Source organism: Anser anser (assembly GCF_964211835.1).
Source record: "Anser anser genome assembly, chromosome: 1".
Classification (NCBI taxonomy): domain Eukaryota; kingdom Metazoa; phylum Chordata; class Aves; order Anseriformes; family Anatidae; genus Anser; species Anser anser.
The window spans coordinates 106,166,305-106,182,788 of NC_139720.1; the positions used below are offsets into that span (position 1 = coordinate 106,166,305).

The 16,484-nt window shown below is 38.6% G+C and overlaps 1 protein-coding gene across 16 annotated transcripts in view; it reads left to right on the top strand.

The window, feature by feature from the left end:
- LOC310892820 (uncharacterized protein) overlaps window positions 1–16,484 on the top strand; it is a 460,614-nt gene that overhangs the window by 280,897 nt on the left and 163,233 nt on the right. For 2 of the 16 annotated variants that reach the window (XR_014578483.1, XR_014578484.1), the window contains exon 1: window positions 2–14,412. The exons of 13 other annotated variants lie outside the window; for them this stretch is intronic. The gene's annotated coding sequence lies outside the window, so the exon portion shown is untranslated. One more of the 16 variants, XR_014578485.1, reaches the window with a different exon arrangement.

A 16,484-nucleotide genomic window follows, 5' to 3' on the forward strand; every position in this document is an offset into this window, starting at 1 on the left:
TAGGTAACAGAAGACAAGAAACAGGAAAATCACTACCCTTTGTCTTGAGCTCTTATACTGTGGGTTACTAAGCTTGGTGAAAGTTTGAGGATGAATCTCATAATTGGTCTGAAGCAAACTTGAAAATGCCTACTTTAGTCTCTTCTGCAAGGTTTGAAGTACTGATCAGTCTTTTTATGCTTTGAAATTTGCATCACTTTTTCATTATGGACTATGTGACTTCTAACAATAATCCTTTTGTATTTTAAGCTGGGAAGATCAAGTCTTACATCCCAGTCCCGTGACCATATTGCCCTATGATACTTGCTGAAAGTTTTTACATTGAAAAATTCTCACTTATATATCTGGAGATATGTTTTATTCTTGGAGATCAACTCTTAAATCATTACAGCTTTTGTTATAAACGTAAGAAAATGTCAATATCTAAAGGATGAAGATAAATATACACAGTTCAGTTTTCATCATAAGAAAGATGCAAAAGTTACCACCTTTGAGGATGTATTTCAGAAGATAACCTAAACATTAAAAAAATAAGAGAGTTTATTGTACTCAAAGGATTGTTCTTTGCTCTTCTCACAGTACATAAAGTTCACTCCTGTTTTTCCCTGCTCATGAATACACAAATGGCATTTTGCAAAACCTACCACAATTAATTATTCTAAATGCCAGGTAGATCTTATATGAAGACATCTCATATATCAGAGAGAAGGACTGGAGGTGACAAGTAGACATGGCCTGAAATGCCCTTGTGTAGCTGAAGAATGGCATTTCACAGCAAGTTGGCCTCATTGGAAGCTGTGAGCACAAGTATTTGCAATATCTTTAGACAGCATCTCTCTCAAGGCACAAGGATTCTGTTTCTTTGAAATAAGCTGTCATATTACTTGAAAAGAATTATCTAGTATTTCATTACTGTGATATGAAAAAAATATATATTTAAAGAAGTGTTTTTTCATTAGGCCTGTAGATGGAAGGTAAAGACAAACAAAACTCTGATAGGTACAGGTTTGGGTAAATAATGCATTATAAACTACTGTTGCAAAATGATAAAGGAAACCATATAAATATGTGGAAGTGGCAGGCAGACTGTACTCTTGGAAAATTATTGAGGCACTGAGGTATAGAAATGTATTGCTTCAGCACTATTTACTTGATTTTATTTTTTTTTCCTCATAAAAGTCAGCGTATTTGAGTTTAAAACAACCAATATCCTGATCTTATCACATGGACCATGTCTGTTGGAAGGAAAAGCAGCACACATTTTAGGAATTTTTTAATTTTTTTTTCCAGTACATTGTCATACTCTACAAGATGACTGTGAAATTGTACAATGCTTATACTCACAGGTACAGTAACTGCATGCTGGGGCAGTAGGTGGAACTTGACAACCTGTAGCTGTACTGTACTAAGTTTTAATAAATCCTGTAGCAATAATGAAAAATGATGTGCTCTTTCATGGCAAAACATGGTTCTGGGATTTCAGTATGTTGAGCAGTATTGGCTTCACAAGCAGCCATGTGTTTTTGATTCAGCAGTCTTAATTACAGGAAATTTAATGATAATGAATAGTAACAAAGAATAAATCAAAAAAAAAAAAAAAACAACAAAGACAAAAGAGAACTTAGTTTCCATCCAAAGGAAAGAAATATTTTGGTAATAAATTGGTGCCTTTACACTGGAAAATTCATTTGTTGTACTTACAGCATATATGCTAACTGTTAGCAGTTGTCCTTTAGTTCTTTTTTGCTTTCCTTTTTATTTCTTCTTTGGTATCCTTTTTATGGCTACAAATATCTATTTAGTAATTGGAAAAACGTTGTGTTAATGCATGATCCTAAACAGGAAGGCGGCTGCTGTCTTAAGAATTTGGTAATAGGATATCAGATTCTGTCACTGCTATAAAATCAGTAATAAACGTAGGCAAAATTTTGTCCCTGTTGGACAAGAGTTTTGCCATTAATTTCAGTAGAATCAGAATTTTGTTGTTGGTGTGTAGTAAGTAAAAGCTTGAGTTGGAATCTTTTGCAAGTACTGGAAGGCTGCCTGTTGGGTTTGCCTTGGCTGACGTCTGAAGTCACCTCCTGGTGACTGCTCGTCTGTTCATGGTTAGACTGATGTGTTCATAGTCCCTATGTCTGTATCACAGAGGGATCCAACCTCTACAGGTGGTATTATGCTTACATGGTTGCCCAATGGCTGAATGGAATACTAGAAATGTATCTAGTCTTTGGTTTGTTGGCTTTTGATTTCCAGAAGTACTGGTAAGGCGGTTTGGAGGAATTACTGCTGCTGTGTTGTCTCTCCTATAACTTACAGGAAGTAAGACTTGAGTCTCCCAATTTTGTAATTCCTCAAAGAATAAAATAACCAAGAAAGAAATGTTCAGCAATCAGCACCAAATTAAACATAAGGGTGACATTGTAAAGGAACCTGTGCTTGGAAAGCTGGACAGTTAAAATGCCAAATGTTAAAATTACAAATAAAAGACAAATTCATGGTGTCACTGAGGATTTTTTTTAGGTCATTTGTTCTTGGTGCTTCATTGGGTGAATGATTTCAATGTCCAACAGCAGCAGCAGCTTATATTAGACAGATTTCATTCAAAATTATTTTTGATGTAGACTATAATCAATTGACTATAGTGCTCCTCATGTCAAATGTTACAGCTAAATTAATAGTTTTACCTAGCTCTGTTGGTAGATTTATTTATGGGCTGCATATCACAGCAACATATATAGATTTATGACATTAATAAAAAGGAGACGTGCTTAGTGATGCACTGTGTCTGGTAACCATTTGCTTGTATTTAAAGTCAATCAAATTTTAAAAAATACAAGTTTGCAGAAGTCTGAAAATTCCAAGTAATGTTTGATGATCACATTCTTAATTTTCCACACTTTTATTAAAATACCTTTTGAATAAATTGTGAAATTTGGTAACTGAAACTCCTTTTCAAGAGTTTCTTTGTATCCCTTCTAATGAAAAGTGCAGTAGCAGCCAAAAGAATGTTAGAAACAGAAAACTTTGCTTTTTACTCTCAGTGCAGTAAAATTTTAAAACCTATTTTGTAGTCCATAGCACTGTTTAAAGAAAAAACAAAAACCTAAACGGGTTGTATTTCACACCTAAGTCAGTATATTTATACTAATTATTTTGTTGTTCTTGGTGTCATGCTCTCAACTGTGCTAAAAAATTAACTAGAAAGATGGGAAAACACGTTGTAAACTAATGAACTATAGCCATTTTAATTTCTTATGTTTAAATACAACACATTGTGTGCCTGATGTGGATACATACTTGATGTGATGCAGTACAGAAGATGGAGCCAGACTCTTCTCAGTGGTATTCAGTGAAAAGAGGCAATTCCATTTAAACAGAATGAAAAACAAAACAAAACAAAATCTTCTTATTGTAAGAGGGTTAAACACTGTAATAAGTTGCCCAGAGAGGCTGTGGAGTCTCCATCCTTGGAGATGAGTCAAAAGCCATCTGCACATGGCCCCGAGCAACCTTCTCTGGCTGACCCTGCTCTGAGCAGGAGATTGGACTAGATGATCTCCAGAGATGCTTTCCTGCCTTGGTCATCTGTGTGAGTCTATAATATGGTCTTGGTCAATGTAAGAACTTCTAAAACTATAGGTTATTTTAAACTAACAATCTTACGGAATCACAAATTAACCAGATTCTGAAGTTGTATTATTTGCACCTCAGTGAAGTAAAATACACAGATAATATGTATTTAGGGTAGTATTTAAAACCATTATTCAGGTAGAAGTTGGTAACTGTTACTAAGTTAAAAATCAAAGGCATTTTTTAGTGTCATTATAAAACAGGATTCTGAAGGGTAAAACCATAGAGGTTGAAAAAGCAGAAAATTCACGCTATTAGTGCCATGTTTAAAAACATGTCCTGGAGACAGTCCTTAACTAGCTGAAAAATATGTAAATTAGGAGGTTTTAAAATGCTGAGTTGCACAAATGGTTTATAAGATTTTTGTATGTTAACTTTGTAATCTTCATTTTTGTCTTTACTTCTATTTAAATGTGTGTTCCACTTTAATCTGCCTCAGTCTCTTACGAACTTTTCTCTTGCCATGATTGTGAAAATGTTATGGCGTGGTTTTGTGTGCATCTTGTTCAGCTAAGGACTTCAGTGAGGTTTAGCATGCAGTATGGTGATATTGCTGATGTATTTATTTCTTAGCATGTATTCTCCTCAGCAGCAGGAGACATTCCCAGGGAGCCTCTTCCCAAGCACACAATCAGGAAGAACTGCACAGTACTCTTGGCATATATTAGTATCCTCCACTTTTCCCTTCCTTTCTAAGAGGTATTTTGGGGCATATCTTTCCTTGTTTTAATTTTGATTGTATAGGAAACAGCTCTTGTAAGTAAAAGGCATGCTGAAGAGAGGAAAATAAATGAGGAAGTGATGTTATGGCAACAGTTGGAACGTCAGTATGATCAGGTGTAGAAGTGTGGCTGATGTCTAATATTTGGACACTGTATTTACATGCTGAAAACTATTTTCAAAAATATTAATAGACATTATACACTTGCAGTAGTTTATAATGCAAAAAGTACAGCTTTTAAATTATTTTTTATTTTGTTGCAGTGTATGCCGATGGTTGTGTGAGGCTTGTAAAATTTTAGGTGCCCTTTTGACTGCATTCTTATCTAGTGTCTTCTTCAGTAAAGAAAGAAAAAAAACATAAACAGTTATTTTACCTTTAAATTAACATTGTATTTTTAATATTTTGTTATTTTCCTTTGGAAAAAACATACACATATATATATGCAAATATGTATATGTATTATATATATTTTTTTCTGGATAATAGTTTCAAACAATAAACTGAAACTTTGAATAGCATGCATGGACATGTTTTAATATATTCATGAGTGATCAGAATACAGTACAGAAATCACATATGCTGCTCTGCTGCAACTTTCAAGGTTCAATCCATCATTCTGGAACCCAGGGGGCTGAGATTTGACATCCTGCCTAGAAACCGTACTTCAGATTGGTTGGAACTGTGCCATCTTATGTTCAGGTTAAAAGAGCAGCTGTAATTTGTCTGGATAGCACTTTAACTATGCACAGCAAATCATAAAACCCATTTTCAGTAATAATCTTGAAACTAAAAGAGGTCCATTTGCTTCATTTCCTGATCCATACAAGATTTTCATCATTTTGATACAATACGATTTGGAGTTTGATCTTATAATGATGTAGATTTCTGTAACAGTCTTTCTCAGATTAGCAGTTTTATGTAGCATACCTATAGTATGTAGGAGATTTCTTTTTGGCATTTAGTGGAAGTCTTTTTCTATTGTTCTTTGAAACTGAAAATATGAGAATAATTTCATAGTAGGAGTTAAGCTTATATGTGATTGCCACAATAAATAAAACGTGATCGTAATCTTTTTCAATTGTAAATACCAGCTGTAAAAATACTCTCTCCTGATCTTCCCACTCCACTCTCCCCCCAGCTTTATGGTGTAGCATGGCTTGCTTGCAGGGGAATAGCAAATGCAAATATTTCCAGCAACTCACTGGAGAAGTTTTAAGAATGTATATACATACATTCATATGATTTTATTTATGGTTTGGAACTGTAATGATTTTAGATTTCAACCTGCTTTTGTCCAGTCTTCTTTGTAAGTGTGAATTTGCCTGAGCATCAAGGTCCAGCTTTACTTGGGAGGCTGTTTTCTGTGTATTTTAGTAACCTGAAGGAGCTCCTGGGATGGGCTTTTCTCAAGGAGATGTGGCAGCGCGCCCGACTGTGGGGAGTGTAATCAAAGGCAGATACATTCACCTGTACACAGAGGCTGGAGGCTGTTTAAGCTCCTTTTTTCAGTGTTGCACAATTTGGGTTCCAGCACTGACTTTCTTCTGATACTAGTCTGCAGAAGCTTTGTGAGAACTCAGGGCCTTGCACTGTAAGAAACAGCTTAACACGTCAGTCTAGTTCAGTATACACCCAATGGCTTGACTACTAAATAGACTAGCCAGAGCCCTTGAATCCTTAGCACACTGACTTCAACAGTCTTCTGAAATGGCCGTATCTCTAGTTCTGTTTTTTTCTTTTTCATAGAGACATTTCTCTATCTGTGTTTCTACTGGGACCTCTTTTAGCTCCATAGGTCTGTCCCTTGTTTATGGTATGTGTTCAACTCCTAAACTTTGCTAATCATACAATCATAGAATATCCTGAGTTGGAAGGGATCCACAAGAATCATCAGGTCCAGCTCCTGGCTGCACCAAAAGTCATCCCAAAATCAGGTGATATGTCTGAGAGCATTGTCCAAATGCTTCTTGAACTCTGGCAGGCTCAGTGCTGTGACCACCTCCCTGGAGAGCCTGTCCCAGTGCCCGACCACCCTCTGGGGGCAGAACCTTTTCCTAACACCCAGCCTGACCCTCCCCTGTCCCAGCTCCATGCCGTTCCCTCAGATCCTGTTGCTGTCCCCAGAGAGCAGAGCTCAGCGCCTGCCCCTCCGCTCCCCTCATGAGGAAGCTGCAGGCCGCCATGAGGCCTCCCCTCAGCCTGCTCTGCTCTGGGCTGAACAAACCAAGGGACCTCAGCCACTCCTCATACATCTTGCCCTCCAGACTCTTCACCATCTTTGTAGCCCTCCTTTGGAGCCTCTCTATTAATTTTATGTCCTTCCTATCCTATGGCGCCCAAAACTGCACATAGCGCTTGAGGTGAGGCCACACCAGTGCAGAGCGGAGCGGGACAATCCTTTCACTCGACTGCTAGCCATGCTCTGCCTGATGCACCCCAGCAGCATACAATTGTCCTTTTTGTCTGCCAGGGCACACTGCTGACTCATATTCAACTTACTGTCGAGAAAAACCTCCAGATCCCTTTCCATGGAACTGCTCTCCAGCCTCTTGTCTCCTAGTCTGTACTTATAGCTAGGGTTGCCCTCTCCTAGGGGTAGAATCCAGCACGTGCTCTTGTCAAACTTAATATTGTTGCCCAGCCTTCTTATTAGTTAAGATCTCTCTGCAAGGCCTCTCTGCCCTCGATGGAGTCAACCACTCCTCCCTGTTTAGTGTCATCCACAAACTTATTTAGTATACCTGCATCCAAGTCATTTATGAAAACATAGAAGAGAACTAAGCCAAAAGAAAAAGCCTGTGTCACTCTTCCTAATCCTTGTTCCCAGTTTTAGAGTCAAGAAGCCACACTCTTGCCCTTCAGTTAAAACCTAAACCTCATGATACGTCTTGCAGCCCTGTGTGCTGTCCATACCAACATTGTAGCTAATTCAAGGAAAGGCTCTTGCTTCCTTTCCCTTCCCTTCCCTCCATACCATGGGGCTTTTTCATGCTACTGGCAAAACATCTTGTCCATGTTACTATATTGTTGTGGCTAAGCCTACCCTACTGGAAATATATATTTTTGAGATGTTTGCTGCCTTTAAATGATTTAGTCCTTTGAAAATACCTCCGGATTAAGAATTTATGGGAGTATAGTCTACTTATATTAGACATATACGTTCCTGAGGTAGCTTAGCTAGGGAAAATGAAATCTGTTTCTATATATTACATCTTCCTCTATTGTAGTTAAGTCAGAACAAGCTGCAGGATAGCATTGTGTGCCTTGGTGGCCACACAAGCACTTTGTATTCACTGGAGACCTAGAGGTATGACAGCTGCATATAAATATGCATACTTGGAGAGATTCATGGTTGTGCCTCATTCTAGGGGTGATTGGCTGTAGTGCTGCCACTGCAAATCAATGAGCGCTTTCCTCATTTATCAGCTGCTTGCTTGCTTGCTTGAAAGCAGACAAAATGGTTAAAACACCAACAGCCCACAGAGGGCTCCTGAGTGAGTGAGACTTGTTTGCTACAGCACTCAAAACATTTCCCTGGATCTACAGTAGCTCTCAGTAGATGAATTTAGCACTCAGCAGATTAATTTAGCTCCCAGTGTGCTGGATTTAGAAAGAAAAACTAATATAGATGAATACATTCTGTTCAGCCAGCATATTTTGTTTTGCAACAATACACATGTCTTATTTGAACTGCAATCTGGTTGGAAAGCATTTTGCGAATGGTGCATTGGTCATAAAAATGAGTCATGCTTGCTCATTTTTTATAAAGCTTTCATCTAGTGCAGATTAAGGAAAAAGGTATTGAGCAACTGATCGGAAAACATATTGAAATTTTAGCCATCTCTGATGAGTTTTGGGCAGCTTTTTAAGGTAGACTTTGAGGTTGTATTGCAAAAAATTAGTAGCTGCTTTTCACTTTTTTACCTGTATAGTGTACCAAGTGATGTGTAGCACCCCTGGTCATGGTTAGTCCATTCATTTGCCTCATTGCAGGTTTTGTGCAGGGTTTTCTTGGAAGAATTACCTAATTGGAAGCTGAAGGTATGTCTAATGGAACTTGGGAAGAGCTTTAGAGGAGGAAAAATTCAGGATACAATTCTTATTTATTTATTTGTTTTTAACAAATGTTTTATTACTTTTGTATAAGGTTGAGCTTTCTTCCTTCACCGGGGGAAATGTCACAAAGAAAGTGGGACTAGCTCACTTACGTGTGGTAGCAGACTAGCTTGCTCATGCAAACAGTAATGCTTATTATTTCAGAGGCCAGGAAACTGAATAAGAAGATACAAATGTAAAATAAAGAATAAAAATCTGGGAGCTGAGGACATCATTTGGCTGTCTTTATTTAAACATAACGTGGTCAAGAAAATGTGAAAAAAACGCTGCAAAATGACAGCCTGGCTTTCTAAACTAGTATCCTCAGTAAATGAGTGTCTCATATGAAAGACTAACTCTCAACACATCTTCCACGGCCACTTCTCGATAAATTATTTCCACTACCGGCAGCAGGATGATTGTTATAAAATATTCTTTCTGTCTCTCAACAAATTTCTTTTAAAGCTTTGAAGAATGGGTTGAAGAGCAAATAGATCCCTTCAACTGAGTATGTGTTGTACAGTGCAGATTTAATTTACTCAGGAGGAGCTCAGTTGCTACAATGATGGGTACTTTATAGTAGTGATTCCCAATCTTACTTAATCAAAGAACTACCAAACCTTTGGAGGAACACAAACAACCAAAGATATTCCTCTTCAATGTTAATGCAGCGGTTTTCATTCATCAATATACAAAACTGAAGGAATACTTTGGATGTTGTTTTGTAAGTTGCTTGTAAGTTGTTGGGTTTTGTTTTTTGTTTGTTTTCCCCTGCTTGTTTGTGCATTGCCTTGCATGTGCAGGGATGTGTGTGTATTGTCCTCCTCAGATTTTAAATTCTACACTATTTTTGCAGATTATGTTGTAATACTTTACAAACTACCATCAGTTTTCAGTCAGTAAATTGAGGAGCCCTGCTATGAAGACAAGAGAAGGCTGGAGGCCTGGTTCATATGTCTGCTAGGAGAACTGGATATCAAACTGTAAAATGGTCTGTGCACAGTTGCCCTCTGACTTACATGTGGTACACGTTGCTTTTAGTACGGGACTGTGAAGTGGAAATCTCTTAGGCATTATGTGGGATTTTATTGGTTCTCCTGTGAGAAGAATGAGGCATAACCGTGCTGCTGGCAGGGCACTGTGGGGAGTCAGTGCTGACTCACCATCCCTTCTGACTCCTCTTTTCCAGGAGGAGTGGGAATTTATCATCTGTACATCCTCCTGCGGGAAGAGGAGAGTAAACCAGCACCGTCCCTCATGGACTTGGCAAGTCTGGCCAGGGGGCCAGGGCAATGAACCCAACATTGCATTTATTTGGACCTGGCATGCTCAGAAGAGTAGTAGTATGTGGTGCACAGGTAAATCATACATGCCAGGGCCCCAAGAAAATCCATTCCCTGCCTCCCACTGATGCGTAGCTGTCTTGGGTTGGGGCACAAGTGTCCAGTCTTGAAGAGAGCTGTGTGAAACCTCGGTGGAGCCCACCCTCTTCTCTGAAACTGAATTTTCTCTGGCCCTGCTGCTCCACAGCCCTGCTTCTGCCCAGCCCCGATGATTTGGGCACCACCTTAACACCAACCCTGTCCTGTCCTGCCCCGTCCCGGCTGGGCCTGGGGCCTGCAGCAGTGCTTGGGGATGGCCGGGCTGTGGCCAACCCTGGTCACTATCCCCAGCCCAGCCCAGGTTGCTTCGCTGGAGCTGCAGGATGAGGCTGGTTGAGGAGGAAGGCACTGCACTGCCCTAGTGGCCCTGGGCCTTGACCCTGCAGCCCCACAGCCCCAGTGGAGTAGGGTAGGGTGTGCAGAAGATGGTTCTTTTTTGCAGTCCAGAGTGACACTTGGGCCATGCTGGAGGCAACACAAGGTTTCTCTTAGATCAGTCTTTTGGTCCTAGCTCTGAGTTTTCTCTTCTTTTCCTTGGCTATATTGAAGCAGTTTTGTAAATAATCGAGTCTGAGAATGCTAATGCTAATTCAAAAAGAAGTAAGCTCTAATGCTAGAATGTCTTTGTAGATACAACAACATTGAGTATACCCTAGAGCTTCAGTCTCCACAAATACATTGGGTAATGGTCTTTTTTTTTTTTTTTTTTTTGTATTTAAGCTTTTCTGTTGGTAGTCTGAGCTTTTGACTTTGCAGAAAGCAATCCACCATAAGTTTTTTTTCTCCACTGCTGTGGGAGGACACCACAGCATCCTGATGCTGTGAATCCTTACCTTCCACAACCCCCACAGTCTGCATCATTCATCTCCTCCTCCACCTGTCAAGGTTTCCTTGCATTCTTGGCAATGACTACAGAAGAAATTAAAGGCTTTATTTCCAGCCTAGCTTCAGATGTCACAAATATGGAGGCCAGTTTCTGAAAAATCCAGTTCTAAAATCTCCAGTGTTTATTGTTTTCTGTGCTTACCAGCCAAGATCTTCTCCCTGATGTGGCAAAATACTGCCATCTGTAAGATACGTCAAGCTATATGTTAATGTGTTGGTACTTGCAAATGCCATAAGCTAATTCATGGGCTTGCTGTGGTTTAAGATGTGGTTTATGATGTGGTGGTTTAAGATATGGTGTGGTTTAAGATATGGTTTAAGACTTCATGGCACATAGTGGCTTGTTTTTAATGTCGTTTTTTTTTGTTTGTTTGTTTGTTTGTTTGTTTTGTCTTTAATTTAGTCTGACCCAGTTTAAGTGTTCCAGCTTGGGACAGGTCCACAAGTTTGGGTAATTTCATTTAGACATACTCTTACACATAATTGGACTTTGTGGCTCTAATCTGTGCATGGAAACAAGTGATAATATATATTGGTAGAATTAACTTGCCTGTATTGTTGTAACATTACAGGATGTCCTCAGTAGTGTAGCAGTAGTGCTCCTATACCTTCTTGTATAGAATATTCATTGTTAAAAGATGTGCAGAAGTTAATTGATCTCAAAACTTACTTTTACTTGATCATTACCAAGACATTTAGCTATTAATACACAGTTTCATGATGCATTAAATGAGTTAGGAACACAATTGGCCAATTCTTCCCATTACCGTGACTTAAATTTCATCTGCTTTTTTGGCATTCTTGATTTTGTTTTAGTAGTTTATAAATGGTAAAGGAAAAAAAGATAACAGAACTTCAGATTTCCACCTGTGCAAATCTGTACTTTGCCATAGGGACATGATTAAACAGGTAGTATAGGTACAGTCTAAGTTGTTTAAATGGACTTCACATCATCAGGTGTTCTTTTTGTCTTCCCTTGAGAAACTTAGTGTAAAGAATATAGACAGTAGACTTGGCTCAGGTTGACTTGATCAATTCATGGTGTGTGGACAGTACCCAGTTTGAAGCAGATAGCCTGCTTAATAAACCTCCTGCTATTTAGAGAGAATATTTGTTTTGTTTGATTTATAATAAACAGAAACATGGATCTGGAGGTTGTATGGCTTTAGTCCTAGAAAATTGTATTTATTTATTTATTTATTTTAAATGAGGCACAAAAATATTTTAGATCCCAAAGTTCTACTTGTCTACTGGAAATCAATTTTATTTATGATTTTTTTCTATATTAGATGTGGTGTTCAATCTTTGTCGCCTTTTCCTCTTCTCTCCCCCATCCCTGCCCCCCACTTCAGCAGACCTACTTTTCTGATACAGATAATAATTTGTAATAACTTTGTCTCTGGCAAAGTTATTTGTATTTGTACTGGCAAAGTCATAGGGGCTGCCTCTGGGTGATATCTCTGTGTAGACAATGTTTCTTCACGATACAGTGGGTCTGTCTCTTCAAAATAGGTAACAAACTCCAAAAGTGTTTTGTGCATGAGCAAAAATTAAATCTCCACCACAGCCTTTGTGTAACCTACTTGACCAATTGACTCAAATTACAAGTTAGATACAGGGGTGTAGCTCATGCTGTTGTGCACAGTGATTGCTGCAGCAGGGTGGAATGATTACATCAGGCACCAGTCTGAAGAGACAAGATGGGAAGGTCTGATGGAACATGCTAGAGGAAGGCTTCTGAAGAGGAACAAACATTTCTAGATACTCTAAAGTGTTGGTTTACCATGAGTTCATTTTGGCTCAAGTCCACTGCAGGATCTGTAATTCATTTGGTAGCATTGATATAAAGAATTCTGCTAACATAACCCACACGTATGTTTTTTTTTGTTTGTTTTTGTTTTTATAAATGCTCTTTGTGATTCTCTTTGGATCCATAGTAGACAGCCCAACAACTACTACCTTTCCACACAATAATCTGAGTTCAGAGAGATAAGTAGAATGCAAATAGTTTAATAAGCAAATGTAAAGATAGATGACAGAAGATGAATAATACTTTTTCACATAAAAATAAACCACAGTACAAAAGATATTCAGAATTAGAGGAACAGGATAGTATTGAAAATAACATAGATTTTGTGGTTGCTTTGGAATTCAGTGCAGAAGCCACGAGTAACACATTCTCCCCACCCCACCCCTATTTTAACTGCATCTGGTAATAGCTATAGGGACATCAATTATCATTATATCAAAGACTAAAATTAGAAATGCTTCACACAGCAACATACAAATGGTTTAACAGTTTCAGGCTAAGGGTGTCTGTGGGGGAAAAAACACACCCCATTTCTTTGCCTTGAAGCCAGCCAGCATAGCTCATCTACACATACATAGATCACTCCAAGGGCAACAGTGGGGAAAAAAAACACTTCATGAGGTTTGCTGAACATTTATCATTTAGGAAGTTGGAGGAATAGTCTGTGGGTTAACATCCTAGTCAAGGTTATCAGAGATTTAGGTTTGGTTCCTGAGCAGAGATATCCCATGGTTAAGTAGTGTAAGTAGTTTTCCTATGCCTCAGTTCCCCATCAGGTAAAAATAGGGACCTCTTACAGGGCTGTTGTGAGGATGAATGCCTAATGCTTGTTAAGTGCTTGGATTATTCAGTAATGAAGATAGTCTAAGTACCTTGAAGCATCATTTATGCTGGAATGTATATAGGCTGTCTCCATGCACCAGGGGCTTTCTCAATTACTTACTCCACTTAGCTTGGAAGACAGTGGAACTAACAACACACCTAAAAGGACCAAAAGATCAGCACTGTTCCGAGATCCACTTTTGTCAGGGAAGAAAAAAAAAAAAAAAAAAGAGGCTTCTTTGAGGAAGACACTTCTTTGTGCTGTGCTGTGGCTGGACATGACCTAAGTAGAATAGTAGAATATAATCAAAAAAGCTTGGTCTGAGAAGATGATGGGGAATGAGAGAATGATGGGGAATGAGAGAAAGCTGCTATATCATATTCTCTTCTGAGAAAGGAGGCAGTGGAAGAGCAAGACAAGCAAGCTCTAGAAATGAGACATCCTTGTGGAGGTCAGACATACAAGGACAGGAACAAAAAAGTGGAAGAAGAATGACAATGTGGCAATAACAACACAAGGATTTTTCTGTGCTAGATTATAGCTCCAGACATAACTGGGGAGCTGGAACAGGAGAGGGAGAATATGCTGGAGAAGTGGGAGAGAGTAACAGTAGCTGCTACTGGTATAGGAATGTCAATTTATTGCGTTTGACTAGTGAAAGACTAGTGTTGTGGATGAAGTTGTGCAGACAGGGAGGAGATCACAGAAGGATCAAAAATCAGGAGATTTATAGTTTGCAGCTAAGAAAAACATTTTGTGTGGGAAGATTACTGCATTAGAATAGTCTGAGGAATAATAATAATTGAAATACTCCAGCTGAAAAACCTCTGAAGTGAATCTGTCTGTGTTACTGGAGAAAAGAAGGGTGCCATAGAGATAACATAGCATTTTCAAGGTTAAAGGCAGAGGTCATGGTGAAGCTGTAAATTCCACTAGCTTCAGTTGTCTGTGTCAGGCCCCAGGAGGAGACCTCAGGCTGGCTGCATACAGTGAGCCAGGCACTCACATGGGCACTGAAACCACAGCCTTTTCCTTAGTCGTGATAGTGAAAAGTGCATTGTAGGTAAGTGCTTGGCCTCGTAGGCAACAGGTTCCTGATGTAAAAATAGTTATGGGTGGGAGATGTTACTTATATCAAAAACGATTTAGGGGGTGACGAGTCAACAGAAGGGATGATTTAGTCAACAGAAGGGAAAGCAGTGGGAATACTGAAGCTGTACCGGGAGGGACGGACTGGGAAGGGAATTTATCTAGGAACAGATACCAAAATCTTAAGATAGAGAATAATATTTGGGAACAAGTATAAGCACAGAGAATTTCAGACTGGATTTGGCAGTTTAAGTAGTCACAGAAAACTGTATCTGAGAATTTTAAGGAGTAGAGTTTTTGCTTTGTTTTGTGTTTTTATTTTCTTTACTTTGATAAGGCCTTGCAGTTTCGTAGGAAAAAATAGAACATATCTCATCTCATCTCATCCCATCTCATCTCATCTCACCTCCTGTATAGTACTATATTTGGAGAGCATTGTTAGCTGAGGTTTTTGTTTGGGGGTGAGCAGTAAACAGAATATAATTTTCTCCAGTTTAGTCACACTAGGAAAAAAAATAAAAGAGCAATTTGGTGTTTAGCTGTCAGGTCTATGTACTCTTCCTGTACAAGCCTTATTTAATAAGAATTTAAGTAAATACAAGTGAAGTACTGAAAGCATGAAACATATGGAATACTTTAAGGATGCACTGAAATATAACGTGATTAATTCCTTTTGTGTTAATTATACCTGTTATGAGCTAAAACAGATTCCGCTTTCCACCCATTATTATGTAACTTGTGGCTTTGCCATTCTTTGAAATGCAGTTTTCTGTTCATGTGGTATATTAAAAAATGTTAGAAGACAAATTACAAAGCTTAACTGAAATAATGCCAAAAATCTTACACAAGTTATTATACTAGATAAATAATTAGTATATGCTTACTGTTATTTTTATTTTTTTTTAATTTTATTTTTTTTAATCAAAAAGAAATGGTAATGTAATGAGCTAGGGTTGAGCAGGATGGTTTCTTTTTTTTTTTTTTTTTGTTCTATGATTTAATGGAATTGCTCTGTGCCTATGGAGAGGTATCTAAGATCAGTCTGTGAGCTGTTACTCCTGTGTAGTATTCTGTATTCAAGAGTACATTTTGCTTTATGCTGCATGGATTGTAGGTGTAGCATATCACTGAGCTTGGATGCTCTGGGATATAACACAGCTCATTAATGGACTGAGAGTCATGGTAAGTTTTTTTTACGAACGTTCTCAACCACAGCAAAACAGAAGTTAAAGCACTGTGTTGTTCTTGTCCCTCAGTGTGGGTCTGGAGGAGGGTTATAGGATCTCTTTGCCTATTGTGAGCCTTTGGATGTGGGCGTCATCTCCACGGGGAGACACTTTTGACCCTGGCAGCAAAGCTGCAGGGAGCAATAAGAACACAGAAATCTTCTGCTTGCCTGCTGAAGGGAAATGAAAGATCTCTGTGGGCACACCTGGGAGGGTCACTGGGCTGTAGATCTGCTCCAGGTGCCCCACGAAGTAGCTGTCACTGCTTACCAGAAGCTTTGAGGAAGTTTTGGATGTGTCTTACGATTCTCCTTCAGATGCAGTGGTGTTTTTTCTTCTCTGTTTTTCCACTGTAATGGTCTTACAGTGCAATGCAACCCATAGTAAGTATATAAAAATTAGTATTGTTTTAGTACTTGAGGAGAAAAAATACTTTCACTTAAAAGACCTTGTCCTTTTTTTTTTTTTAGCAGTAAGTGAAACTACCACCAACAAAATGAAAATATTTTTGTAAGATTTGCTTTGATAAATTGGGCATTGCTTATATGTTGTAGGAATCTGAATTTAGCAGATCCAAATTCACTCATAGACAGGGAACTCAAAGTGTAGTACAGCACTTGAGTCTAATTTCACCCCTAATTTGACCACTGAGGTGAACTTGAAGCCTTAGAAAGTAGAATAGATCTCACTGAAAAGTATGAAATTCTCTCCCCCAAATCAGTAAGCATTTACAAGAACCTTGAAGAAGCTCAGTTTGTTTAATAAAGCTTCTAAATAGCTCATGTTTGTCCACACAAAACCATAGGAGAGTTTGCTTCTA